Source organism: Tamandua tetradactyla, chromosome 20 (assembly GCF_023851605.1).
Source record: "Tamandua tetradactyla isolate mTamTet1 chromosome 20, mTamTet1.pri, whole genome shotgun sequence".
NCBI lineage: Eukaryota > Metazoa > Chordata > Mammalia > Pilosa > Myrmecophagidae > Tamandua > Tamandua tetradactyla.
The window spans coordinates 59,316,336-59,343,977 of record NC_135346.1 but is presented as its reverse complement, the minus strand read 5'-3'; the positions used below and the strand labels follow the sequence as shown (position 1 = coordinate 59,343,977).

The following is a 27,642-nucleotide window of genomic DNA, read 5'->3' as shown; positions in this document are numbered from 1 at the left end:
CATTATTCGTGTTGCAGGAAAGAATTTATTAATTTGTCTTTATGTATATGTATTTAGACATACAGATGTCTAATATATATATATATATATAAACAACATACATAAATAAATAAAGTTTAAATGTATAATTTTAAAAGCTTATCTGTATAGTTTTAAAATGCAATTAACTTAGTAAGCAATGTATATATCATATGAAATTTGCCAACCAAATAAATAATTTTCTTAATAAAATAAAAAATAATATGCATTATCTTGTATATATATTTGAATTTCTTTGCAGTTATCGTACTAAGTATACTCAGTTATTTATGTTAATCATCTTTTTTTTTTTTTTTTTTTTTTTTTAAAGAGAGAGGGAGGAAGGGAAGGAAAGACAGAGAGAGAAGGAAGGAAGGAAGGAAGAAAGGGAAACATCTTTAAACATTTTCTTGTTTTTTATTGTTTGTTTGTTTGTTTTTTACATGGGCTGGGGCCGGGAATCGAACCGAGGTCCTCCGGCATGGCAGGCAAGCACTTTGCCCGCTGAGCCACCGCGGCCTGCCCTATGTTAATCATCTTTAACGAAAGTGATTGACTTTTCTTTTCACCACGAAAACAATTTTAGCTATTTTTCCCTCTATGTGCACTTATTTCTCATATTAACAAATTTTAGGTAGTTGAATTTTAATAAAACCAAAATATCTGCAAAAGGCATCATCTAGGCATCTATGAAATCACACCACTGACATAAGGTTTTATTTTCTTGGCTCATTTTCTACTTTTAAGGCAAACAATTAACAGTTTTAAAAATGAGTGTCAATTTTACATCCAAATTTAATAGGCCAAGCCCTTGATCTTGAGGGTTGCTCCTGTGAAGCTTATGTATGTAGCGGAGAACCTTAGCCTACCTGTAGGCATGCCTATGAGTTACTTCTGGAGGACCTCATTTGTTGCTCAGATGTGGCCTCACTCTCTCTAAGCCAAACTCTGCAAGTGAAATCATTGCCCTCCCCCCTACGTGGGACATGACATGCGGGGGATGAAAGTGTCCCTGGCAGCATGGAAGATGACTCCCAAGGATGAGCCTGGACCTGACATCATGGGATCAAAAACGCCATCCTGACCAAAAGGGGGAAAAAAGTATAACAAATAAGGTATCAGTGGCTGAGAGAGTTCAAATGGAGTCAAGAGGCTACTCTGGAGGGTGACTCTTACGTAAGCTTGAGTTAGACATGGTTACTTATCATAACTTACCAAAACCATTCCCACCAATCCTAAAGAACATCTAGGGCATTATATAAGATTCTACAAAGGTTCTATGCCCTAGGGTAACTTTCCAAAAACCTATAGCCTCCAGATAGGTCCCTGGACCAGAGAAGTCCTGAAATGCAGAGGGACCAGCCTCTCCAGAGCATCAACTAGTTCCATCCCCCTATCCCATATTATTGACAACCCCTTCCAACATGAAAAAGTTAGAATGGGCATAGCCCAAATGCCCCTAAGGAGTGGGAGAAAGATCAAAGTTGATGGTGGAATTATACAGAGAAGGTGGGGTTTGAAAATTGAGTATGATTGCCACATCATTTTATGGTTACTTCTTTTAGTCTCCAGTATCTCAGAGCAGCAAGATATCAAAACCTAAAATTGTGGAAGTGTAAGCCATACCAAACTCTGAAATCTGTTCTACAATTAATTGTTGTGCTGTGCTTTGAAATTTATTGTGTTTTTTGTATGTTATTTTTCACAAAAAAAGAGAAAAAATCGATTGTGATGATAAAAAAAGTTTCCAAGAACATTCATGTTCAGACCTCAAAAAAAAAAAAAAACAGAAGATCAATTTTAAAGATACTCTTCAAATTCATTAAAATACTTCATGGATGAACTAAAACTTGCAGTCACCAAACAAAAATTAATACACCCCACAGTTTGCACTCAGTCTCTCTCACTGTTTTAAATGTTAAACACAAATGGTATGTGGTCACGTAAGGAATGACAGAAATGAGATAACTCAAGTTCAATTCTTTTGTCTCTACAATCACTGTGCTGCCACAATCTTCTGTTTAAACACAAGAATACGTAGCATCACAGGGGTTAGAGACACAAACTGCCCTTGAATGTAACTGGAGCAACTCCAATCTTAGTCTTGAATGGAATGATGTCTCCCTGTGTGTGTTTTATGTCTGGGGGTGGGAGTGGGGATGTGGCTGTATAACAGGGAGTTCTCTCAATTAACTTCCATATGGACACAATGTTTACTAAAGGACAAGTAATAAACATGTGCTAGTTTGGTGCTTACATGTCAGTAACCACAGCAATTGTTTAGAACTTGGGCCAACAGAAGATATTTTTCAGGGAATAGTATTTTATCAGTGACATTGTTTAGGATTTCCAGTGCATGGTGGTGATAATAAAAATGCAGACAAACTTTTTTTTTTTTTAGGGGGGGAAATACATGGTCTGCAAATCAAACCCTGGTCTCCCACATGGAAGGCAAGCATTCTACCACTGAACCACCCATGCATCCATTCAGACCAACTTTTAAGTCGGTTTTATCTGTTTTAAAATCCCCTAGGCACACATAACTTTTTGCCTGCACCCTCCAGCAGAAGTTGCCACTGCCTGCCCTTGGTCAGCCACTGCATTCCTTGCAGAGAGAAGATCAAGTGCAAAAGCCCTAAGATGGGAGTGTGGAAGGGCAAGGAGGTCAAGGGGCTGGGCAGAGGGAGCCATGGGGAGACAAGGGACTTGGGAATAGTGGGGATTCCAGTAAGGCTCTCACTATAGGTGATACGCAGAATATCCAGCTGAGGACTAACACATCAAGGATTTAACATGCTAAGATTTGGGGTAGGAGGCTGTCATCCCTGTAAATAACTGCAAAGACTTATATGCAGAGCAGACTATAACCTGGTTAGTTTCCTCCCCTCTCCACAGATGTCTCTCTTCCATGGTGGGAAAAGAGGGTGGGCTTTGGAATGAAGGGAAAGGAAGCCTTCTCCTAAAACGCAAGGCCACAAACAGCATCAGAGAGCAAGCGACCCTCTGAGACTCTACCTGGGAAGAACTGCTTCTCTTCAAACAGTCAGGGTGAGCCAGATCCTGGGGCCTCCCCTTTCTCTCTCCTCTTTCTCCCTCCCCTACATGAGTGACTGATGATGGCAGAAATGGGAACAGCCAGAGCAATGGGGAAAAGCCCCAACTGTCCAAGGGTGCTCCAACTGCACCAGAAAAGGCCCCCTCGTCCCTGCAGACCTCTGACCACTCAATGGGGCTTAGGCAGTAACAGCACCAGAGAACATGGGGTGCTTCCAGGGATTTCCCAACTTTCCAGGGTCCTATACTGCCAACACCTGCACCCAAGGCAAGTGAGTGGCAGACCTACTGCAAGAAATAGCAAGATGAGAAAGAAAAGAATTCTTGGAATAGTGAGTAAGGGCCCATGTCAATTAATACGGACATTAAAAGACCTGTAATTATTTTTGTTTGGCATGGGAGGGAAAGACCCCAAGTTGGCCATCAGCATGACATCATTCATGTAGTGGACCAACATGATGCTCTGTAGGTCAAGGTCATTGCGTACTAAGTTGCTGCCAGAGCCACAGACAGGACACATCCCATGGCAGCAGGAGGTAGGAGTGGTCCCCAACCCAAAGGCTCATGAATTTTGTTCTTGGCCACCAGGTCTCAAGGCTAGCAAGCTGCAACAATGAACCTCTTCCTCCTCACCCTGAAGATGTCCCTTCCATCTTTCAGAGCTGAGCAATGTGTCTAAATGTCACATCATATTTTGTTTGGAGTGGGAGGAGCTCTCCTCTTCTGCTCTGTCTCAAAAATCCAAGGAAGCCTGAGACAGCATTCCTGTAGCAGCCAACTTCCAAGATGACCCCCTGATGGTTCTTGTTTTCCTGACATCCATGCTCCTTCATGTAGTCTCTTCTTGGGTGGAATAGTACTGACCTGTGTAACCAATAGGATATTGTAGAAACAATGACAAGTGACTTCTGAGGCTAGGTCCTAAAACACATCCTGGCTATTCTCACAAGCAGTGTGGACAACCAAAATTATAGGCTGAGCCCCAGTCTTGGGATTTGTTCATATGAAACTTAACCCCACAAAGGATAGGTCAAGTCTACTTAAAATTTAGGCCTAAGAGTCACCCCCAAGAGAGGTTCTTTTGTTGCTCAGATGTGGCCTCTCTCTCCAGCCAGCACAACAAGCAAGCTCACCACCCTCCCCCTGTCTACGTGGGACATGACTCCCAGGGGTGTGGACCTTTCTGGCAACGTGGGACAGAAATCCTAGAATGAGCTGAGACTCAGCATCAAGGGATTGAGAAAATCTTCTCAACCAAAAGGGGGAAGAGTGAAATGAGACGAAGTGTCAATGGCTGAGAGACTCCAAACAGAGTCAAGAGGTTATCCTGAGTGTTATTCTTACGCATTAAGTAGATATCACCTTGTTAGTCAAGAAGTAAGGGAGAGGCTGAAGGGAACTGCCTGAAAATGGAGCTGTGTTCCAGTAGCCATGTTTCTTGAAGATGACGGAATAATGATACAGCTGTCACAATGTGACTGTGTGATTGTGAAAACTTTGTGTCTGATGCTCCTTTTATCTACCTTGTCAACAGACGAGAAGAACATATGGAATAAAAATAAATAATAGGGGGAACAAATGTTAAAACAAATTTAGTTTGAAATGCTAGTGATCAATGAAAGGGAGGGGTAAAGGGTATGGTGTGTTTATTTTTTGTTTTTCTCTGTTTTCGTTTATTTCTTTTTCTGATGTCTTTTTATTTCTTTTTCTGAATTGATGCAAATGTTCTAAGAAATAATCATGATGATGAATATGCAACTATGTGATGATATAGTGAATTACTAATTATATATGTAGAACGGAATAATCAAAATAGGAATGTTTGTGTTTATTTGGTGTTTTTTTGTATTTAAGAAAATAAAAATAAAAACAAACAAACAAACAAAAAACACATCCTGGCTTCTGCCTTGCTCTCCCTTGGATGACTCACTCTGGGGAAACCCAGCTGCCATGTCCTGAGGACACTCTAGCAGCCCTGTGGAGAGGCCCATGCGGCAAGGAGATGACAGCCGTGTGAGGGCGCCATCTTGGAGTAGATCCTCCAGCCCCATCAAGTCTTGAGATATTGCAGATCCAACTGATACCTCTACTGCACCTCCTGAGAGACCCTGAGCCAAAACCACCCAGCTAAGCTGCTCCCCAAATTCCTGACCCACAGAAACCATGTGAGATAAAGGTATTAGCTAAAACAGTTCCCCTCTCCAATTAGCTACCTTTTAGGAAGCCACCTCTTCACCTTCTTCCACACACCTCCTCCCCTTCCGTTTTAGGGAAGCTGGGTGCAGTATGTAAGCCTCAGTACTGGATTCCCATTTTCCCACATACTCAAGCCCCGGTGCTGGCTTTAAGTCCCTCAGTGCTTATCTTAGTTTCCAGGCTGCTGTGACAAATAAAACTCAACGGGTCGGCTTTAGAAATGGGACTCTATGTTTCACAGCTTTGGAGGAGGGAAGGTTGCTTCCTCCTGGGGTCAGTAGCATTCTGGCTGGCTGGCAATCCTTGGGTCCCTGGCTCTCCCCTCACATGGCAACGTCCTCTCCTCGCTCTTCAGGGTTCCGGCTGACTTCCAGTTCTCCGGTGGCTTTCTTTCTATCAGGCCTCCTGAAGAAAGAAATGGATTAAGCCTCAGCCTGATTTAGTTGGGCCACACTTCAATTAAAAACAACATCTTCAAAAAGTCCTATTTACAATGGATTCACACTCACAGCAGTGAGATATCACCGGTAGACTTTCCATCTAGACTCTGCCCTAATCTGAACTATGTCCTGCCACAAGTAGAAGTTTCCAGGTGTGTGGGTGAGATCCCTCCTAGATAGAGTACGACTTCTCTGGTGATGTCTATCACCATGGGGCAGTGATGACCTCGTTATCCTTTCTGTGATAAGTCACATTACCATCTGACTTGTGACAAAGCAGGCTGCATTCTGTATCAGAGGCACTGGGAAACCATGTGCAGTAATTCAACCCTGGCTTTTAACCCTCTCTGGACCAGGTTGGCTGGCACGTGCTCTCTCTCTCTCTCCTTCCTCCTTCTTTCCTTCCTTCTTTCTTCCTTCCTACCTTCCTTCCTTTCTTTCAACACATGGGTTTTAAAAAATTATTGTGCAGAATTGAGAGGCTACTCTGGAAGTTGCTCTTATGCAAGCTTCAGGTAGACCTTGCTACCTATCATAACCTGCCAACCCCCAACCAGGACCATTCCAGCCAATTCTAAAGAACACCTTAGGCAATATATAAGATTCCACAAGGATTCCATGCATTAGAGTAACTTTCCAGAAATCTACAACCTCCAGATGGGTCCCTGGTCCAGATAAGTCCTGAAACCTAGCTCACCCCCTCCAGAACATCAGATAGTTCCATCTCCCTACCCCATATTAGTGACAGACCCTTCCAATATGAAAAATTTAGAGTGGCCATAGCCCAAACACCCCTAAACAGAGGGATGGAAAGATTAAAGATGATGGTGGAGTTATACAGAGAAGATAGGATTTAACAAATGAATACGAATGCTGAACCATTAAATTTATATCTCTTTTAGTCTCCAGCATCTTAGAGAAGCTAGAAGTAAAAATCTAAAATTGTGGAATTGCAACCCATGTCAAATTCTGAAATATGTTCTACAACTAATTGTGGTGCTGTGTTTTGAAATTTATAGCTTTTTTGTATGTATGTTATTTTTCACAAAAAAAGAAGGAAAAAAGTCAATTGTGATGCTAAAAAAATATTTATGCCTTCTAGCCTCCTATATTCTGAGGCAGCTAGAAGGAAAAATCTGAGAGGATTGTATGGTAGCCCATGACAAACTCTGGGATCTGTCCTGTAACTAATTGAAGAGTGCTTTGGAAACTAATGTGTTTTTTTTTTATTTGCTTTGTATATATGCTATACAATAAAAAAGTTTAAAAAATTACTGTGATTTTACATACATACATACTTACATAAAATTTGCCATTTTAACTGCACACTTCCATGACGTTAATCACATTCTCAATGTTGTATGCCGCCATCACCACCATCATTAACGAAACCTTTTCATCACTCCAAACAGAAACTCGATATCCATTAAGCAATAACTCCCCATTTCTCCCCACCCCGCCCCCAGCCCCGGGTTACATCTAATCTACTTTGTCTATGAACTTACTTCTTCTGAACATTTCCCATAAGTGGGATCGCACAGTATTTGGCCTTTTGTATCTGGCTAATTTCACACAGCATAATATTCATCTGCCCTGCAGTGTGTATTAGTACTTCCTTCCTTTTTTATGGCAGAATAATATTCCACTGCATAGCATCTACCTCACTTTGTTCATCCATTCATCTATCAATGGACACTTGGGCTGTTTCCACCTTTGGGCTCTTGTGAATAATGCTCACATGAATAGTCGAGTATAACTACCTACTGAGGGTCTGTATTCAGTTCACACAGGCATTGGCTTAGAAGTAGAGTAGCCAGGTCTGAGGCCGGCCCTTTATGGGGCGCCCTTGTTTATGAAACCCTACTGTCTATGTGGGGTACTTTGCTAAGATCTACATTTATACCTCATAACCCCAGGAGGCAACTACTTTTATTCCCCAGAGAACTGAGGACTTTTTCCTAAGGTCACACCACTAGTAAGCGGAAGAAGTGAGATTCAAGCCTGCCTGTCTGATGCCCCAAAACTTTCCACTACAGTCTACAGAGTACAAGACAGAGATGGCTTCAAGGAAGAGGCTTGGGCTGGCCCCTAAAGGGTCAGTGCAAGTTTATCAGAGCCAGAAAGTGTAAAGGAGTATGCTGGTTTGAAATTGTTATGGACCCAAAAAAAAAAGCCGCATTCTTGTCATCCTAACCTAACCTTGCGGGGGCAGACCTATTCTTTAGGGTAGAACCTTTAAATTAGGTTGTTTCCATGGGGATTTCTGTGGACATAAAACCTCGCCTATCGAGGTGGGTCTTGATTAGTTTACCGGAGTTCTTTAAAAAGGAAGACATTTTGGAGAAAGCTCATTTGGAAATGCTTGGAGTGCCAACAGAGATGCTGAAAGAAGCCTTACAAAACTAGGACAGAGACGCTGGAAGAGAAGAAATCTCTGGCTCCAGGAGATACTGAGCTGACATATAAAACCCAGAGTTTTGCCCCAGAGAAGCTAAGTGAGGGCCCATGGATGCTTATAGAGGAAACCACTTTCCTTATAGAGGAAATCACTTTCCTTATAGAGGAAACCACTTTCCTTATAGAGGAAACCACTTTCCTTATAGGGGAAACCACTTTCCTTATAGGGGAAACCACTTTCCTTATAGGGGAAACCACTTTCCTTATAGAGGAAACCACTTTCCTTATACGGGAAACCACTTTCCTTATAGAGGAAACCACTTTCCTTATAGAGGAAACCACTTTCCTTATAGAGGAAACCACTTTCCTTATAGAGGAAACCACTTTCCTTATAGAGGAAACCACTTTCCTTATAGGGGAAACCACTTTCCTTATAGAGGAAACCACTTTCCTTATAGAGGAAACCACTTTCCTTATAGGGGAAACCACTTTCCTTATAGAGGAAACCACTTTCCTTATAGAGGAAACCACTTTCCTTATAGGGGAAACCACTTTCCTTATACGGGAAACCACTTTCCTTATACGGGAAACCACTTTCCTTATAGGGGAAACCACTTTCCTTATAGAGGAAACCACTTTCCTTATAGAGGAAACCACTTTCCTTATACGGGAAACCACTTTCCTTATAGGGGAAACCACTTTCCTTATACGGGAAACCACTTTCCTTATACGGGAAACCACTTTCCTTATAGGGGAAACCACTTTCCTTATAGGGTAAACCACTTTCCTTATACGGGAAACCACTTTCCTTATACAGGAAACCACTTTCCTTATACAGGAAACCACTTTCCTTATACAGGAAGCCACTGGCATCAGAAGCTGGAACCAATGAAACCAGGAATAAGGACCAGAAGGCGCAAGCCATGTGCAGCCATGAGACAGACATCAGCCTTTTTTGAGTCAAGGTATCTTCCTCTGGATGCCTTAGTTTGGACATTTTAAACATTTTAAAGGCCTTAGAACTGTAAGCCTGTAACTAAAGAAATACCCTTTATAAAAGCTGATCGTATTTCTGGTATATTGTATTCTGGTATATTGCATTCAGTATTAGCAAACCAAAACAGCAGGGTTCAAGAAAGAGAGTGCTAGGGAAAAAGGCTGCTGATCCAGAGAAATGCCAGATGATGAAGGACCAGGGAACTTGGGAATTATCCTGGAGAAACCGGGACCTCCCACCTTGTTCTAAAAGTAACCCAGTCAGGCGTGTTGTTTGAAGATAACTCTGGAATTGCAACAGTGATTCTCAACATCAATATGCATCAGAATCAACTGGGTGTTTGCTTTTAAGAAAAGAAAGGTAGAGTCCAAAAGCCCCTACTCTCAAAAGCTTCTGATTCAGTGGGACTAGAGAGAGACATATGGATCTGCATTTTTAAGGTTTTCAAGTGATACAGACAAGAAACACTGAAATCCAGAGGGAGAGTGTGCGAGTTTGAATCTGCTGTGTACGCCAGAAAAGCCATGTCTTTTAATCCTCATTCAATACTGCTGGGTGGGAGCATTTTTACTGTTTCCATGAAGATGTGACCCACCCAACTGTGGGTGGTAACTTTTGATTAGATGGTTTCCATGGAGATATGTCTCCACCCATTCAAGGTGGGGCTGCTTAATGGAGCCCTTTAAGAGGAAACCATTTTGGAAAAAGGTTGAGAGCCACCAGAACCAACAGAGTCAACAGAACAGACAGAGCCTGGGGAAGCCATTAAAGATTCCTGGAGAGAAAGCTAGCACACATTGCCATGGGCCTTTCCAGCTGAGAGAGAAACCCCGAACATCATTGGCCTTCTTGAACCAAGGTATCTTTCCTTGATGCCTTAATTTGGACACTTATAAACTTGCTTTAATTTGGACATTTTCATGGCCTTAGAACTATAAACCTGCAAATTAAATTCCCCCTTTTAAAAGCCATTCCATTAATTAGAAAGAAAGATAGATGTTAAAGATTGAGATGGTATAATCTAGGAATACCTAGAGTGTATAATAATAGAGACTAAATGTTCAAATTTTAAAAATGTTTTTGCATGAGGAAGAACAAAGGAATGTCATTACTGCAGGGTGCTGAAAATAGATGGTAATTAATATTTTAAAATTTCAACTTATGTGTGAGACTAAAGCAAAAAATGTTTATTTGGTACAAAATTTATATTTTGACAACTGCATTTCCTAATATAACTTATGTAGATAGCTTGGTCGAACACCATAAGTACATGGAACCTGGAGTAGGACACGAGATTTTGTTGGTTTGTCCAGAGTGATGCCCCAATGAATCCCAGAGTGATTCGATCAGTGAGTGGAAAAGTATTTGCAAAGCCCCCTGGGGGGAATGGTGAGAACAGGGAGAAATTCAACTTCCCCAAGTTGAATTCTTGATATTCTCACAAGCAGTATGAACCACAAAGCTATAGGCTGGGCCACCCAGTCTTGGGGTTTGTTCATATGAAAACCCCACAAAGGATAGGTCAAGTCTACTTAAAATTTAGGCCTAAGAGTCACCCCCAAGAGAGCCTCTTTTGTTGCTCAGATGTGGCCTCTCTCTCCAGCTAACACAGCAAGCAAACTCACCACCTTCCCCCTTTTTACATGGGACATGACTCCCAGGAGTGTGGACCTTCCTGGCAACATGGGACAGAAATCCTAGAATGAGACTCAGCATCAAGGGATTGAGAAAAACCCTAGAATGAGCTGAAACTGAGCATCAAGGAATTGAGAAAACCTTCTCAACCAAAAGGGGGAAGAGTGAAATGAGACAAAGTGTCAATGGCTGAGAGTTTCCAAACAGAGTCCAGAGGTTATCTTGGAGGTTATTCTTATGCACTGAGTAGATATCACCTTGTTATTCAAGATGTAATGGAGAGGCTGGAGGGAACTGCCTGAACATGTAGAGCTGTGTTCCAGTAGCCATGTTTCTTGAAGATGATTGAATAATGATATAGCTTTCACAATGTGACTGTGTGATTGTGAAAACCTTGTGTCTGATGCTCCTTTTATCTACCTTGTCAACAGACGAGTAGAATATATGAAATAAAAATAAATAATAGGGGGAACAAATGTTAAAATAAATTTAGTTTGAAATGCTAGCGATCAGTGAAAGCGAGGGATAAGGGGTATGGTAGGTATAAATTTTTTTCTCTCTTTTCGTTTTATTTCTTTTTCTATTGTCTTTTTATTTCTTTTTCTGAATAGATGCAAATGTTCTAAGAAATGATGAATATGCAACTAAGTGATGATATTGTGAATTACTGATGTAATTTTTATTACATTTATGTTATATTAATAACATAATTAACATTTATGTTAATTTTTACTTCATTTGTTGATTTTGTTTAATTAATAAATAAATTTTTTTTAAAAGCCATTCCATTTCAGGTGTATCACATTCCTGCAGCCTGCAAACTAGAACAAAGAGAAAGAAGTCAGAAGCCTAGTTAAGAGGTTTTTCCCAGTGTGGGCCACAGTGGCTCAGCAGGCAGAGTTCTCACCTGCCATGCTGGAGACCCAGGTTCAATTCCTGGTGCCTGCCCATGCCAAAAAAAGAGGTTTTCCCAGAGACCAAAGATGAGTCCTGAACCCAAACAATGGCGAGGAAAATGGAAACAACCTAAGTGCTATGTCAGGATAATGTTTATATAATGCTAACTTTTTTCTTTTTCCTAGTATTTCGCTTTGTCTCCTCATCCTTCCAAACCACGTCCCCCACTTCTCCTTCCTTTAAAATAGCTAGTCCATTCTGTGCTCATTACTTTAAGGGTGGGAAGGTAGAAAAGATGAGCAAGAGCCTTTCTAGTCAGATGGATTGGGATTTGTTTCAAATAAAATCAGCAGGTGGAGGGAAGGGTTAGAGGTATAGACGAATCCTTGATGGCCGTGAGTTGAAACTGTGGAAGCTGAGTGGTGACTGCATGGAGATTCGTTATCGAATTCTCTCTACATTTGTCTATGTTCAATAATAAAAAGTTTTTTTTTAATAGTTCTGGATTTGGCTTCAAAAACGACTTTGGGTTAAGAGAAGACGTCCCAGACATTGCCAAGGAACTTCATGAGTAAGAGCAGGAGAGTAGGGGGCTTGGCAGGGCAGGGAGCTGGTGGACTGTTTACTCCCCACTCTTTCCAGGTAAAGGGACTCCCCAGGTGTGATCCTCTTGGACCCCCTCAGTCTCTTACCTCATTCAGCCCTGAGAAGAACATCTTATCTGACTTATGAATCTGGGAAGATTATGGGCACTCTCTTCCCAGGTCTGGTCTTCTTTCTCTTGGGCTCTGTCTGCCTGCAAGGGGTGCACATCTCCTGCATCATGGACTTTTGGGGGAGGCCCACCCAGGACTGTGCTGCTGTGACTTGGGGGATAGTCTGCCTAACCCTGAGGCTCAGTTATCGGCTCACACCAAGCACCATGCTCCAACCAGGCCTTTGTCAGTGCTAAGGATGATATTCCTGCCTCCATCTGCCTCTTCTTTTCTTTGTTTCCCACCGTGTTCAGAACCGCAGTAAGGAAGATAGAGCCATCTGTTGGGGACCCTCCAGAGACCCCAAACCAGGGTTTCAGGGGTCTGGAGAAAAGGAAGGAAGTGGAGAAGAGGAGGATGGAGGGACTGGTACCCTACTTCCAGGCAAAGCCAAGGAAAGTGCAAAACACCCAAGAGCAAGGAGGAACTTTACCCTAGGAGGCAGCAAGACCTGGCATGGAAATAGCTATGAGGAAGGTCTAGGCAGAGAGGACCTTAGAGAACGTCGCCCAGATTCCCCAGGAAAGAGTGGTGCCAGGAGAGAACAGAGCAGCAGGCCCCAGTGGTTACGGGAATGAGGAGAGCCAAGTGTCAGCAGCACACAGCAGGGACGTGACATCTCCATAAAACCTGGGTGGGCAGATGACATTAAGAACTAGCTAACCAACACACACTCATTGAAACACACACACATACACATACGGTTCTACTTTGTTAGCTGCTGGAATGCAACACACCAGAGATGGATTGGCTTTTAATAAAAGGGGATTTATTTTGTTTTCTTCAGAGGAAAGGCAGCTAACCTTCAACTGAGGTTCTTTCTTACGTGGTAAGGCACAGGGTGATCTCTGCTGGCCTTCTCTCCAGGCCTCTGGGTTCCAACAGCTTTCCCCGGGGTGATCTCTTTCTTCATCTCCAAGGGCCTGGGCTGAGCTGCGAGTGCTGAGATGAGGTACGCTGAGCTGCTTGGGCAGTGCTACGTTGAGCTCTCTCATTTAACCACCAGCCAATTAACTCAAACATCATTCATTACAGCAGGCAGGCCTCCTAGCCAACTGCAGATGTAATGAGCAACAGATGAGGTTCACATACCATTGGCTCATGTCCACAGCAAAAGAACTAGGTGCCTTCACCTGGCCAAGGTGACAACTGAATCTAACCACCACACACACTAACAGACATATATCTCACATACAAACTCATATACACTCACACAAACACACTCATATGCACTCTTGCACATCCATACACATTCACACATTCACACACATATATACACACACTCAAACACAAAACATTCACACACATACACTCACATGAACACACACACACTAACACACATCCATTCACACACATACATACACACATCTACATACACATTCACTCTCTGTCACATACACACACTCATACACACAAATATACTTGAGGACTAGGTAAGGCCTCAGGAACTTAAACACAACCCCAAGGAAAGCACAAAACCCAAAAATTAGCTGAGATTAAGTTTCCACCACACTAGCAAAACAAGAGTTCAAAATAGAAATTAGGTTGAGTTACAGAAAATTTTTAATTATATTTCTTGCACATATGAATTTGTGAACAGAGATTCATTCTTACCAGAGTAAATATTTTGGGGGCAGAATCAACAAAACTTGGAGATCAGATGGGTGATGAGATTGCGAGAACAAGGGGGTCTCTCCTTCCTTGGAGAGATTTGTTTCCTAACACCACAAGCAAATTCAGGTCCTTAAATACATCAGCAAAGTTTCTACTCCTTCCCCTGCTTGTCTTCTCGCATCGGTCCTTGGTCATATGTTCAATTGTTCTTACTCAGTTGATTAATGATTAGAAGTAATAATAATAATATAACATTATGATGTACATAATAATGCACAAGAGTCAACTCACCACCTTCCCTGTGCACCTCATCCAAACCTCTGTCTTTCATTCTTTTCCCGAGTGTGTGCATGCTTGTGTGTGAATGTGTTTGTGAATGTGTATGGATGTGAGAGAGTTCCATCACCTTCAGGAACTCCAAAACTTACCCTGGGATTCAAGATCCTTCCCTACTGACAACCAGGCCAAGCTCTCAATCTTAGGGTTTGTTCCTATGAAACATCCCCGCAAAGGACAGGCTAAGCCTACTTCAAATTAGGCCTAAGAGTCATCCCAGAGAACCTCTCTTGTTGCTCAGATGTGACCTCTCTCTCCAGCCAACACAACAAGCAAACTCACCGCCCTCCCCCTCTCTACATGGGACATAACTCCCAGGGGTGTTGACCTTCCTGGCAACGTGAGACAGAAATCCTAGACTGAAAGGGGGAAGAGAGAAATGAAACGAAATAAAGTGTCAGTAGCTGAGAGATTTCAGAGTCGAGAGGTTATCCTGGAGGTTATTCTTACGCATTATATAGATATCCCCTTTTTAGTTACAGGTGTATTAGAGAGGCTAGAGGGAAGTGCCTGAAAATGTGGAGCTGTGTTCCAGTAGCCATGTTTCTTGAAGATGATTATACAATGATAAAGCTTTCACAATGTGACTGTGTGATTGTGATAACCTTATGTCTGATGCTCCTTTTATCTACAGTATGGACAGATGAGTAAAAAATATGGATAAAAAATAAACAAATAATAGGGGAAACAAATGTTAAAACAAATTGAGTAACTTGAAAAGCTAGCGAGCAATGAAAGAGAGTGGCAAGGGGTATAGAAAAAAATAAGGGAAGAAAGGTTAAAATATATTAGGTAGATGGAAATATTAGTGGCCAATGATAGACAGATAAGGGATATGGTATGTACGAGTTTTTTCTTTAAATTTCTTTTTCTGGAGTGACGCATGTGCTGGTTTGAAATGAGGTATGGACCCTAGAGAAGCCATGTTTTAATCAAAATCCCATTTTGTAAGGCAGCTACTTCTTCTAATCCCTATTCAGTATTGTATGTTTGAAACTGTAATCAGATCATCTCCCTGGAGATGTGATCTGGTCAAGAGTGGTTGTTAACCAAGATGTAATGGAGAGGCTGGAGGGAACTGCCTGAAAATGTAGAGCTGTGTTCCAGTAGCCATGTTTCTTGATGATGATTGTATAATGATATAGCTTTCACAGTGTGACTGTGTGACTGTGAAAACCTTGTGTCTGATGCTCCTTTTATCTACCTTGTCAACAGTAGAACATATGGAATAAAAATAAATAATAAGGGGAACAAATGTTAAAATAAATTTAGTTTGAAATGCTAGTGATCAATGAAAGGGAGGGGTAAGGGATATGGTATGTATAATTTTTTTTCTGTTTTCGTTTTATTTTTCTGTTGTCTTTTTATTTCTTTTTCTGAATTGATGCAAATGTTCTAAGAAATGATCATGATGATGAATATGCAACTATGTGATGATATTGTGAATTACTGATTATATATGTACAACGGAATGATCACATGTTAAGAATGTTTGTGTTTCTTTCTTGTAATTTTTTTTTAATTTAAAAATTAATTAGAAAAAAAAAGAGTGGTTGTTAAGCTGGATTAGGTGATGACATGTCTTACCAACTTGGGTGGGTCTTGAGAAGTTTCTGGAGTTGTATAAAAGAGGAGACATTTTGGAGAAGGAAGGAGATTCGGAGAGACCAGAGAATGCTGCAGTACCATGAAGCAGGAAATCCACGAGCCAGAGACCTTTGGAAATGAAAAAGGAAAACGCATCCCAGAGAGCTTCATGAAAAAGGAAGCCAGGAGAGAAAGCTAGCAGATGATGCCGTGTTCGCCATGTGCCCTTCCAGTTGAGAGAAAAACCCTGAACTTTACTGGCCTTTTTGAATCAAGGTATCTTTGCCTGAATGCCTTAGATTGGACATTTCTGTAGACTTGCTTTAATTGTAAACTTGCAACTTATTAAATTCCCCTTTTTAAAAGCCATTCTGTTTCTGGTATATTGCATTCCAGCAGCTAGCAAACTAGAACAATACAAATGTTCTAAAAAATGATCATGGTGATGAATACAGAACTATGTGATGATATTGTGAGCCACTGATCGTATACATGTATGGAAAGTATGTGTGTGAAGATTTTTTCCAAATAAAAAAATTTTTTTTAAATGTTCATGTTTGTATGTTGTTTTGGCTTGTCAATTAAACAATAAATAAAAAATTAAATTAAATTAAAAAAAATCCTTTCCCACCAGACCCCATCTCTCACCTTCCCTAACTTTATTTCTCCTCCTGTGGAGGTGGGGATAGTCTGGTCTGCTAAATGTTGCCAGAATGCAATATACCAGAAATGGATTGGCTTTTAAAATGGGAATTTATTAAGTTATAGGTTTGAGTTCTAAGGCTACAAAAATGTTCAAACTAAAGCTCCAGAGAAAGATACACTGACTCAAAAAAGGTGGATGTCTGTCACTTGGGAAGGCACGTGACTGGCATCTGCTGGTCCCTGTTGCAGTTCCATTGCTTCCAATTTCTGATTCCAGCGGTTTCCTTTTTAAGCTTCCACGGGGCCTTCACTCAGCTGCTCCAGGACACAATTCTGGGTTTTGGCTTCCTAAGCATCTCCTGGGAAGGCATATGGCAACGTCTGTTGGGCTCTACATCTCCTTTCCGCTTTCCTGGGGCTTCTGCATTTCCAAACTTCTGCGTCTCTGCTGGCTCTGAAGCAACTGTTCTGCAAGCATCTGCATCTGAGGTTCTCCAAAATGTTTCCCCTTTTAAAGGACTCTAGTATATTACTACGTATCATGGTTTGCCAAATGCCAACCAAAACCATTCCTGCCAACCCTAAAGAACACTTAGGGCTTTATCTGAGACTCTACAAAGGTTCCATGCACTATGATTACTTTCCAGAAACCTACAACTTCCAGATGGATTCCTATACTCAGAGGGGTCAGCTTCTCCTGAACATCAACTACTTCCATCCCACTATTCCACATAATTGACAGCCCTTCCCAACATGAAGTTAGAATCAGCATAGCCCAAATACCCCTAAAGATCAGAAGAAAGATCAAAGGAGAAGATGGAGTTTTAACAGAGAAGACAGGATTTAACAAATGAGTATGACTGCTGAATCATGATATCGATTATTTCTTTTAGTCTCGTGTATTAGAGCAGCTAGAAGTAAAACCTAAAATTGTGGAACTGTAACCCATACCAAATCTAAAATCTGTTTTATAACTAATTGTTGTGGTATGATTTTAAATTTATTGCTTTTTTGTATATATGTCATTTCTTACAATAAAATATATTTTTAAAATAATAATAAAATTTTAAAAATAAAGGTTCTAGTAAACTAATCAAGACCTACCTTTAAGTCATATCTCTATCTAACCAAAAGGTCACATCCACAACTGAGTGGGTCAGTCTCCATGGAAACTATCTAAGGATTCTACCCTATACACTCTAAACAATAGGTTTGGCCCCACAAGATTGGATCAGGATTAAAATATGGCTTTTCTAGGGTACATAATAGTTTCAAACTGGCACACTTTTTATTTATTAATAAAATAGTCTATTAGCAAAAAATCTACTTCCTAGAAAAAGAATAGCTGCTAATATTGCCTTGTTTCCTACAACTTCTTTAGTAATACAATAAGATTATTATGTACATAATAAATGTCTAAGAGTCACTCTCCACCTTCTCAGTGTACCTCCGTCTTTCATACTTTTCCTGTCTTCCAGGTTCCATCACCTTCAGGAACTCCAAAACTTACCCTGGGATTCAAGACCCTTCCCCACCTTCTCGCACCTTCTCCAATCTCATTTCTCCTCCTCTCCTCTCTCAATCTCATTTTTCCTCCTCAAACCTGTAGTGGTTTAATTCATGTCCTCAAAAAAGATATGTCCAAGTCCTAGCCCCAGTACCTGTGGATGTGCTCTTCTTTGGAAATAGGGTCTTTGCAGGTAGAATCCAGTTAAGATTTCAAGTGAGATCATTTTGAATTTAGGGTAGGCCTAAAAGAGAAAAGAGAGGGAGACGTGAAATACAGAAGGCAGAAGGTCATCAAAGACGAAAGCAGAATACTACCTAAGTGTAAAGTAATCATGTTAAAACACTGAATGAAGCTGCATCCGAGCTATAGGTTTTTTGTTTGTTTGTTTGTTTTACTATTATTATTACTTTTATTTCTTTTCTCTATATTAACATTCTATATCTTTTTCTGTTGTGTTGCTAGTTCTTCTAAACCGATGCAAATGTACTAGGAAACAATGATCATGCATCTATGTGATGATGTTAAGAATTACTGATTGCATATGTAGAATGGTATGATTTCTAAATGTTGGGTTAATTTCTTTTTTCCGTTAATTAATAATAAAAAAAAAGAATACTGATAGTCTGCTAGAGCTGGAATGGAGTGGGAATTGCAGTTTGAAGCCCATCAAGAAGGAAGGATAAATGCCTTAAGCTTTCAGTTGGAACAGGAAGGGGACTGGAAATAGTCAAGCCAGTGCACAAGCTGAAAGAATTAGTAAGCTGGAAGATAGGTCAGATAAAATATCCAGACTAAAGCTCTGCTTACAGAGAAATTCATAGCCTTAAATAAAGATTTTAGAAATGATAAAAGGTTGAAAAATCAATTGTCCAAGCATCTCTCATAAAATAATGGAAAAAGAACAGCAAAGAAAGTCAAGGGAATAAATAGTAAAAATAAAAAGAGAAAAGAGAAAGTGGAAAACTGGCTTCTAATAGAAATACATAGCAAAATTTTTTTATTTTTGTTTTCTATTTAAAGACTAAAAATAAAGCCCTGATAATCAGGACTGATATTAGTAATGAAAAGGGGATGCCGCTGCGTTCATGTTATAGATATTTAAGAGATCATAAGAGGAAATATTTTCTTAATATATATCTGACTAAGACCATGCATACATACACACAGTATACACACAGCAAAAAATTTTCAACTTGTCATTTGTATTTATGGTTTTGTTTAATATGTTTTTTTTGCCATAAAAATTTTATTTTTGTATTTATTTGGTTGAATTTATCACTGCCTTCACAGGCTATAGGAGAAAAATCATGTGATAATCATAATATGTACAGTGTGAAAGTATTTAATAAAATTGAACATTAACTCATGATTAAAAAATATGTAATAAATTAAAAACAGAGGAGACTATCTTTAATCTAATAAAGAGTATTTATCAAAAAAAAAAAAAGACGAAAGCAGAGATGGGAATGGTGCTGCCACAAACCAAGTGTGCCAGTTTGAAACTGTTGTGTACCCCAGAAAACCTATGTTCTTTAATCCTCATTCAATATTGCTGGGTGGCATAAGTACATGGAACCTTGAGTAGGGCATGAGATTTTGTAGGTTTGTCCAGAGTGATGCCTCAATAAATCCCAGAAGGATATGAACAGTGAATTAAAAAAAAGTATATGCAAAGTCCCCTGGGGGCATGGTGAGAAAGGGGGAAAATTCAACTTCCCCAAGTGGAGAATTCTTGATATTCTCACAGGCAGTGGGGAGAACCAAAGCAATAGTCTGAGACCCCAATTGTGGGGTATGTTCATATGAAGCTTAACCCCACAAAGGATAGGTCAAGCCTACTTAAATAAATTAGGCCTAGGAGTCACCCCCAAGAGAACCTCTTTTGTTGCTCAGATGTGGCCTCTCTCTCTCAGCCAACACAACAAGCAAACTCACTGCCCTCCCCCTCTCTACATGGAACATGACTCCCAGTGGTGTGGACCTTCCTGGCAACATGGGACAGAAATCCTAGAATGACCTGAGACTCAGCATCAAGGGATTGAGAAAACCTTCTCCACCAAAAGGGGGAAGAGTGAAATGAGACAAACTGTCAATGGCTGAGAGATTCCAAACAGAGTCAAGAGATTATTCTTATGCATTAAGTAGATATCACCTTGTTAGTCAAGAAGTAATGGAGAGGCTGGAGGGAACTGCCTGAAAATGTAGAGCTGTGCTCCAATAGCCATGTTTCTTGAAGATGACTGTATAATGATATAGCTTTCACAATGTGACTGTGTGATTGTGAAAACGTTGTGTCTGATGCTCCTTTTACTTACCTTATCAACAGACAAGTAAAATATATGGATTAAAAATAAATAAATAACAGGGGGAACAAATGTTAAAATAAATGTAGTAGATTGAAATGCTAGTGATCATCGCTTCTTGGCTTTTTGGCTAAGATCAAGTGAAATGCTAGTGATCAATGAAAGGGAAGGGTAAGGGAAATGGTATTTATGAATTTTTTTCTGTTGTCATTTTATTTCTTTTTCTGAATTGATGCAAATGTTCTAAAGAATGATCATGATGATTGTGATGGTCTGAAAGGATGTATGTCCCCTAGAAAAGCCATGTTTTAATCAAAATCCCGTCTCGTAAAATGGCAGAATAATACCTATTCAATACTGTATGTTTGAATCTGTAATTAGATCATCTCCCTGGAGACGTAACCCAAACTAGAGTGGTTGTTAAACTGGATTAGGTGACGATATACCTCCACCCATTTGGGCGGGTCTTGAGAAGTTTCTGGAGTCCTATAAAAGAGGAAACATTGAGGAATGAAAGAGATTCAGAGAGCGCAGAGCAGAACTACACAGCCACGAGGAGCAGAGTCCACAGCCAGCAACATTTGGAGAGGAAGAAGGAAAATGCCACCCGGAGTGCTTCATGAAACAGGAACCCAGGAGAGAAGAAGTTAACAGATGACGCCATGCTCACCATGTGCCCTTCCAGATGAGAGAGAAACCCTGAACTTCATTGGCCTTCTTGAACCAAGGTATCTTTCCCTGGATGCCTTAGATTGGACATGTCTATAGACTTGTTTAATTGGGACATTTTCTCGGCCTTAGAACTGTAAACTAGCAACTTATTAAATTCCCCTTTTAAAAGCCATTCTGTTTCTGGTATATTGTATTCCGGCAGCTAGCAAACTAGAACAAATTTTGGTACGGGAGAGTGGGGTGCTGCTGCGGTTTGCAGATACCAAACATGTTGGAACGGCTTTTTAAATGGATAAGGAGAAGATTCTGGAAGAGTTGTGAGAAGCTTGATAGAAAGGCCTAGTATGCTTTGAAGAGACTGTTGGTAGAAATGTGGACTCTAAAGACACTTCTGTTAAAGCCTTAGACAGAAATGAGGCATCTGTTATTATAGACTAGAAAGAAGATGAGCCTTGTTTTAAAATGGCAGATAATCTGGCAAAATTGACTAGTGGCTTTGCCTGGAACGCAGATTTTAAAAGCCATGAACTTGGATATTTAGCAGAAGAGATCTCCAAATTAAATGTGGAAAGTGCAGCCTGGTTTCTCCTCGCAGCTTCTAGTGAAATGCGACAGGAAAGAGATAAGCTGAGAACTGAACTCTTGGGTACAAAGAAACCAGAATTTGATGTTCTGGAAAATTCTGGGTTTCCAGGAAGGGAGACCCCAGAGAATAGTGCCCCACATGAGGATTTGGCCAAATATGGAACCAGTTACCCATTTCAGAGAAAGCCAGGATTGGACATGGAGTTATTCAGGAAGGATTTGTGGAAACTCCATATGTCTGATGGGCACGATCCAAGGCTACTGCATAGAAAGCCAACGAGAGTGCTGTGGGACCTGCATAAACAGAGCTGCTGCCAGTCTGGACTGAGGGGTTCAGAGAAGGGACACATTGGAGGAAAAATAACTTCAGAGGCAAAACCATGGAGGCTGAGGTCTGAAGTCAACAAGCCTCAGGCCAGGAGAGCGTACCCACCCAAGCCCGTAAAGAGGGTGAGTTTGCACCGAAGGCAGAGGATGGGCCTTCCACCTCATTGCAGTGGAAGAGTCATGCCGCTTCAGGCCTTAGAGAGGGTGAAGCACATTCCTTGGGGTTTGGGGAGAGCCTGGCTGCCACCACATGGAGGGGCTGAGTGTGTGCCCCGGAGATGGCAGAAAATCCAGGTGCAGCCCCAATGCTTGGAGAGGGTGGAACCGAGAAAAAGGTGGTCTCCCCAATATTCCCCAAGTTTGTGTTTGGAGAGAGGCAGGCCTCTGCATAGGCCCTTGGAACGGGTGGGACTGCTGCTTTCTAAAGCCCTGAGGATAAATGACTCTCAGACTTTGAAATCTAATGGACTTTGCCCTGCGGGTTTTCGATACTGTATGGTTCCAGTGACCTCTGTGTTCCTTTCTCCCTATGGAAATGTGTATATGTATCCTATGAATGCTCCTCCTTTGTATGTTGGCAGCAAATAACTTGTTCTGAGTTTTACAGGTCCAGAGCAAATGGAGAAAATTTTGCCTTAGGACTGTCCATGCCTTTAACTAACTTTGATGAGACTTTGTACTGATTTTAATCTTGTATTAATCTTATATTTGAAATGTTACTGGAATGGTTTAAGTTTCTCTGATATTGTTATGGAATGTATGTATTTTGTAAATGGGGAAAACATGTCTTCTTTAGGGTCCAGAGGGTGGAATGTGATAGTTTGAAAGGATGTATGTCCCCTAGAAAAGCCATGTTTTAATCAAAATCCCATTTTGTAAAATGGCAGAATAATCCCTATTCAATACTGTATGCTTGAATCTATAATTAGATCATCTCCCAGGAGATGTAACCCAATCAAGAGTGGTTGTTAAGCTGGATTAGGTGATGACATGCCTCCACCCATTTGGGTGGATCTTGATTAGTTTCTGAAGTCCTATAAAAGAGGAAACATTTTGAGGAATGAAACAGCTTCAGAGAAAGCAGAGAAAAACTACATAGCTATGAGGAGCAGAGTCCACTAGCCAGTGATCTTTGGAGATGAAGAAGGAAAATGCCTCTGGGGTGCTTCATGAAACAGGAAGCCAGGAGAGAAGAAGCTAGCAGATGATGTCATGCTTGCCATGAGCCCTTCCAAATGAGAGAGGAACCCAGTGTTTACCCTGTGCCATTCCACATGAGAGAGAAACTGTGACTGAAACCCTGAACTTCATCGGCCTTCTTGAACCAAGGTATCTTTCCCTGGATGCCTTAGATTGGACATTTCTACAGACTTGTTTAATTGGGACATTTTCTTGGCCTTAGAACTGTAAACTAGCAACTTATTAAATTCCCCTTTTTAAAAGCCATTCTGTTTCTGGTATATTGCATTCCAGCAGCTAGCAAACTAGAACAATGATGAATATACAACTATGTGATGATATTATGAGTTATTGATTATATAACAAGAATGGAATGATCATATGGTAAGAATGTTTGTGTTTGTATGTTGGTATGTTTAATAAATAAAATAAAATAAAAATATTGCTGGGTGGGAGCTTTTTTGTTTCCTTCGAGATGTGACCCACTCAATTGTGGGTGGTAACTTTTGATTAGGCAGTTTCCATGGAGATGTGTCTCCACTCAAGGGTTCTGCCCTAAAGCCTTGGTTTTGAGCTTCTGGCCTCCAGAACTAACAGAAAATTTCTGTTGTTTTAAGCCACTAAATTTGTGGTACTTTTTTTTTTTTTTAACTTTTTTCTTAAGTTATATTCACACACCATTTACTCCATCTGTTTCAGTTTGCGAAAGCTGCTGGAATGCAATGTACCAGAAATGGACTGGCTTTTATAAAAGGGGTTCATTAGGCAACAAATACATCGTGCTAAAGCCATGATAATGTCCGAATTTAAGGCATCAACAAGATGATACCTGCACTCTAAAGAAAGGCCAATAGCATCTGGAACACCTCTGTCAGCTGGGAAGGCACGTGGCTGGTGTCTGCTAGTTCTCGTTCCCGGTTTGCTGCTTTCAGCTTCTGATTCCAGTGGCTTTCTCTCTCTCAGCCTCTGCGGGCCCTCTCTTAGCTTCTCCCGGCTCTCTCCATGTTCTAGGTTCTTCGGGTTCTATGGGTCCTTGCTTAGCATCTCCTGGGGTGTTCTGTCTGCATCTCCAAGCATCTGTGTCTGAGCTTCCTCCAAAATATTTCCCTCTTTAAGGACTCCAGTAACCTGAGTAAGACCTACCTTGAATGGGCAGGGTCATATCTCTGTGGAAACGACCTAATCAAAAGGCCCCACCCAAGCATACGTCTGCCCCCACAAGATCGGATTCAAAGAACATGGCTTTTCTGGGGGTATATAACAGTTTCAAACCAGCATACCCTCCAAAGCGTACAATCTATGGCTCTCAGTATAATCACGGAGCTATGTTTTCATCACCACAATCAATTTGAGAACATTTCCATTGCTCCAAAAAGAAAAATCCCATGCTCTCTATAGCCCCTATTATTGACATTTAGCACTGGTAAGTGTAATATTCTGATTAAAGAATATTACAATTTTATTGTTAATGATAGTCCATAGTTTGCATTAGGCATATTTTTCCCATACACCACCCTATTATTAACACCTTGTTACAGTGACATACATTTGTTCTAATTCATGAAAGAACATTCTTATATTTGTACTATTAACTACAGACATCATTCACAACAGGGTTCACTAGTCCCATGTGTCATCCTCTAGCGTTCCTTCGAGTGACATACACGACGCTAAGCTTCCCCTTTCAACCAAATCACACCTATAAGTCAGCACTGTTAATCACACTCACAATAATGTACTACCTTCACCTCTCTGCATTTCCAAACCAACCTTATTATACATTCTGCACAAGTCAAGCATCAACTCTTCATTCTCTACCCTCATTCTATCTCCTGGTAACCCACTTTAGTTTTTAACTCCACGAGTTTGCTCGTTATCATTAGTTCCCATTACTGAGATCATACAATATTTGTCCTTTTGTGCCTGGCTTATTTCACACAACATAATGTCCTCAAGGTTCATCCACATTGTCTCATGCATCAGGGCCTCTCACTGCTGAATAATATCTCATCGTATGTATAGACTACATTTTCTTTATCCATTCATTGGTTGACAGGCACTCAGGCTGGTTCCATTTTTTGGTCATTGTGAATAATGCCGCTATGGGACACTAATAATCTTATGCTCTGAAGTCATCTGGGGAAATCTATTCACAGTCATCCTCCTCAAAATCCCCATCACAAATCCTTCAATATTTTCCTGCCAAGTCTCAGACCAACAGGCAAAACAATTATCCGATGCCCATGAACTGTATGTACTTTTATGTCAGGCTTTTTTTCTTTTTCTAGGCAAAGTAAACAGCAAGTTGTAATACCTGAAGGCCACTGTGCAAACTTCCCTTTTCTCTGTTTCTTAGGCCCTCCCTGAGGCAGAATTGTATCACCACAGCAATCCACTTCTGGCTGAAGCTGGTACATGGCACACAGCCATCTGTCAAGACACCTTTAGAATTTTTCTTCCTCAGCCAATTCATCACAGGCAACTCTCAGGAAATCAAGGTTGGGGGTGGTTAGGGGAAGAGTGGTAGGAAAATATAAGCAACTTGCTCAGGCAGCCTACCTGTGCTTGGACTCAGGCCATATACCTCACTTCTTGCTAATGGAGAGCCTCCGGCCACTCATGATTTTATGGCTGGGTAGATCTGATAACAAAGAGCTCATTATAGGAATCTCACGCCACACAGTCACCTGGGAGGCCTGGTCAGACTCCTGGAATGAGCCAGGAGCTAGTTCTCAAAAAGAGTAACTCTTTGCTGAAGGAGAGTATTACCTTACTCCAAAATCCAGTGCCTGAGTCAGAAAGGCCAAAGGTGGAACTAATGACTGCAGCCTGGACAACTGGTAACTTCTCCCTTCATATGCCTGTCCCCAGATAGTAGCTTTCAAGTTATCCAGTGATAAGTCAAAATAATGTTACTTGAATATATTACCTACTGATTCTAGAGTAACCCATCAAGTATCGTACCACTTTTATAGCAGTAGAGGGTGTGATATACAGCAACTTCTCCTTCACTTTGTGACACACCCCAGGGGCCTAAATAGTTTGCTGAGTAGACAGTCCCCTGTTGATTTATGGGATTTATCACCCACCCTCTGACACGCCTATATCCAACATATCTTGGGGTATCTGCTACTTCCTGCTCTCATGGTCTGCTATCTGCTGGAATGAAATCCCTGTAAACTGTGTCCAGAGAGTGACACCCCTGAAGCAAGATAGTGAAGGTTTAACTGCTGCCCCTGCTGGATGAATGTAAAGTACTTCTGGTGTTTGGTACAGAAGAAAATGCTCTGGCTAGCTCTACAGTTACCTGTAAGAGGTCAACAACTGCTAATCTGCTCCAACGATGAGCAATCCAGAAAGGAACCTGAAATTGGGGTCCCTGCCTGTAAATGTTTATCATAATGCTCTGTCACTCTCTAAGACCGTCTGTCTCTTCTTCTAGCCAAACTGAAGAGGTAAATGGCAGTGTGATGGGGAATCACCCCATATCTTTCAAGTCTCCGATACGGGCATGAATCCTTATGATGAGATGAAGTATTATTCTTGATCCTATGTTGGTAGAGAAGGAGAGCCCCAAAGGCTTCCATTTAGCCCTTCCTCTTAAATAGCCCAGGCACTATGGGTTAGGAAGCCAGTGTGAGGATTCTGCCCCTGCTGAAGCTATCAATAAAACAGTTCCACAAAGAACCACCCCGTGGTTTCAGAGTACCAAGTCCCTGACATGAGAGACAGACTGTACTCAAAATCTTTATTTTTATAAAGTAGTGTGCCATGTGCGCACATGATACATTCAAAATTAGAATTTTCCTGCCAAAATAAAATTTAAAGGGGAGTGGAAATCTCATTTTTAACAATTAAATACATAATACTAAAATTGCTTAAATGTTCCTTTGTGTTCCATTCAAAATTCTCTCCTGCACATACCACGTTTTTGGAAGCACTGGCCTAGAAAGAGTCTCAGGCATCTCACCTTAGTACACTGACTGGAATTGTACATTTAAGTGTACAGCTTCCTCAGTAGGCAAGGGGGCAAGAAAGGCCGGTTTGACTCACGTCATCCCACTGGGCTCCTGGGGGAACCATATGTTGCAAATAAAGGCCTAAATGAGCTCTTCGTCCCTCTCGGCTCGGGCCGTCCACAGCTAGAAGAACTCTGGCTGCGCGATGTCGAACAACCTTTTCGCCTTTAGTAGCCTCGATTTTCTCCGCTGCAAAATGGGAATCATCGTACCTGCCACGCAGCGCTGTTGGGAGGAGTCAGACGATAGATGTGAAAGTAGCGTAATTACAGAAATTAATTCAATTATTAAGCGCCTAGGGCCGTGCAGCGGGCTGACTGCAGCGTTACACCGGTTTCACTGGCCGACTGCCTCCCTTGGGTCCCGGGAGTGGGAGGCCCGCCACCCCACCCCGAGCTCTTTCTCCCACGCAACTGCGGGTAGTGACCTTATTCAAAATGGCGCAGGCAGCCTCGGGGGCGAGTGCGGCGGCGCGG

General features: G+C 41.2%; 1 long non-coding RNA gene across 3 annotated transcripts; it reads right to left on the bottom strand.

Moving 5' to 3' along the window:
• Nucleotides 1-549: 549 nt before the first annotated feature.
• Nucleotides 550-27,605, bottom strand: LOC143664198 (uncharacterized). Of its 3 annotated transcripts, none has more exons than XR_013166367.1 (4): nucleotides 27,118-27,605; nucleotides 18,233-18,322; nucleotides 5,286-5,673; nucleotides 550-3,936 (listed from the first exon to the last, which is right to left on the bottom strand). It is a non-coding gene; the product is annotated as an uncharacterized LOC143664198 (long non-coding RNA). The 3 variants fall into 3 exon arrangements; XR_013166366.1 differs by having other exon boundaries at nucleotides 27,201-27,605; XR_013166365.1 differs by having other exon boundaries at nucleotides 27,379-27,605.
• Between the last annotated feature and the right edge of the window lie 37 nt (nucleotides 27,606-27,642).